This window comes from Solanum verrucosum, unplaced genomic scaffold (assembly GCF_900185275.1).
Source record: "Solanum verrucosum unplaced genomic scaffold, falcon-dt-bn FXZP01000177.1, whole genome shotgun sequence".
Classification (NCBI taxonomy): domain Eukaryota; kingdom Viridiplantae; phylum Streptophyta; class Magnoliopsida; order Solanales; family Solanaceae; genus Solanum; species Solanum verrucosum.
Genome location: NW_026020401.1, coordinates 2,938,038 through 2,940,692, shown reverse-complemented (window position 1 = coordinate 2,940,692; position 2,655 = coordinate 2,938,038). Strand labels below are relative to the sequence as shown.

Below are 2,655 nucleotides of genomic sequence, written 5' to 3'. Positions count from 1 at the left end.
ATGTAGGATTACAAAAAACGCAATCAAACAACGTATAAAATTAATACATGAATAACTTTTATATAATATTTAGAACTTATCAACCAAACATAGTATAAGTCATGTTGACTTTCAACCTAATAAAAAACTTTTACCAAACATAGTAAAACTGATATAATGTTTTATACATGAATAACACGTCCTCTTATACCGTAACCAAACGGCGCCTAAGGGATCATTTGGTTTGAATATAAGTTAGAAATAAGAAATTCGACCTACAAGTAGGCACTAATTTTTTTTTTGACAAAACAAAAACATGTGACTATTGAGTTACAACGATGACAACATTAATGCCCAATTATATATATCAGAAAGAATTTATTTGACAAAACGTGTATCAAGATGTAGTGTCTGCTGACATGATTCATCAATATAACGTACGGTGTAAAAATATCTCTACACAATTAGTTCTATTTGATTGGTCATAGATAGCAGGTCATTAGTCATTACTCTATTTTTCAGGTTTATATATCAGGTTTTCAAATTACATGAATTTTTAAAACGTACGTTTTTAGAAGAACTGCAACTTCTAGTATCACCATAGTTTTGAGTATTTAAATTTTAATTTAATAATATTAAATTAGTCATTTGATATTGTTGTTTTGTTTCTATATATTATATATGCGCAGTCCTGCTTCGATAACATTTTTTTTGAGTCAATGGTCTATTGGAAACAATTTCTCTACCTTACAAGGTAAGGGTAAGGTTTGTGTACACCTTACTCCCTCTAAACCTCATCTGTGAGATTACACTCGATATACTAGCATAATTTGACTCTCAAGTTACAAATATTTTGATTAGTGAAGATTACTTATACCCAGTGGAGCTAGTGTCATTCGCTGATCTTGAGTTTTGTTTCTCTTATACTGAGGCTCAAATGAGGATGAAATCGAAGATGCTACTGATCACCATGATTCATTCGAGCTCTCGCTACTAAAATAACACCACTTGGACTACCAGGTACGAAGTGATGTTTGCGCTTGAGGCTTTGGCAGAGGTTGTAACAGGAAGTGCCCATTAGCTCAAGAATAAGATCATGGCATTCCTCAAGGCTGTCCTGTTTATTGATCAAGACCTTTAATGTCAATGCTAATCAAATTTAGATTTTAAAATTAATTCAAATGTGAAAGATAACAGACCTTTTTGACTTTAAGAACACTCATGAGCTGATTCTGGTATTCCATAGCATTGTTAGGCTCAATCTCATTGATCACATAAAACATTGATGCAGTTGCAATAACAGATGGAGAATAATGCAAGTGCCTAGAATCTGCATTTAGTTTGATGACCAATTATCACTAGTACTAATTGTACAATAAATGATTTCTATCTCATCAATGAAACAATCAAAATCTAAAGCAGGTACCAGTGATAATATCAAGAACAAGGCGTTCACACTTGTTAAGAAAATACAAATGCTGGTTCGTCGTGAATCCAAATCTCCTCGTAATATGATGAATGAAAGATAATGGTGTCACAAGATTCATTTTCCACTTAAGAGTAGAAAGCACCAAGAGTTCCATTCTCTGTATGGTTTTTGCCTCAAAAACAAATCTTGAATCAGCAACCTAAAACAATAAAAACAGAGAATCAGCATTAGATACAACAGAGAAACAGATATTTATACAAACACCAGCATTGCACATACTTGTAGGTCTAACAAAAGAGGAACTTGAGTCTCCTCCATTTTAGCAGCAATGGAAAGACAGGCAACAGCAGCAAGCTGACTCATCCAAGGCTTATCCTTGTGAAAGCAGAATCCAGACACAAACCTATCAAAATAGTTCACAGCTAAAACAGCAGTGGTAGCAGTGAAATTATAGTAAGAAATGACCCTCAAAATCCAATCCAAAGCCTCTTTTCTAGACCCATCTGAGATTAAAAATTGAAAACACAAATGAAACTCTTTTTCCTTAGATAAAAGTGTGGCAAGCTCATCATCATCTTCCCAAAACATGTCACATTCTAATAAAGGTATAGTCTTTTTAACGTTTTCATTTCCCACATCTAAACTAGACCATTCACCTAAATCATCATACAAGAATCGATGATCTTCATCACAGTAAAGGCCATCAACAAGACCAGAAATTGGATTTTGGAGCTGGGAATCTAAAGGGAAAACCATCTTCTCCTTCTTCTACAGGGAAGAAGACAATGAAGCTAAGGAACTACTCATTATCTTTAAGGTAAGCCCAAAACTCAAATCATATATATAATATCTCTATTATTTAACGTGTTTGTTTTTCAAAGGGATTTTGGGTGGGAGTACCAACTTGTGACACTTCTAACCTCGAGCTACAACCATCGAACCTTGATCTTGCATTATTGTAACGGTCATGTAGACCGGGTCCAAAATCGAAATCTAAATTAGGACCAACATGTGGATTTTTCATCATTGTCTTCGGGATGGCCATTTCACAAGTCAAATTGTGTCCTCTTGATTTTCCTGTTTCCTTATCGAAACCAAATGGACCCTTTTCTATGACACCATAAGACAAAAAGTACTCCAACAATTTACCTGGACACATGGACACGTAAATAGTACGTAGAGACTCGTCCTCTACATCTCTAATCCTCGATCTAGCAATTTTTGTAATTGTCATTTTATCATCAAGA

At 34.2% G+C, this 2,655-nt stretch overlaps 1 pseudogene; it reads right to left on the bottom strand.

Annotated features, from left to right (window-relative positions):
• Positions 1–836: 836 nt before the first annotated feature.
• LOC125840006 (cyclin-D3-2-like) lies at positions 837–2,164 on the bottom strand (annotated as a pseudogene).
• Between the last annotated feature and the right edge of the window lie 491 nt (positions 2,165–2,655).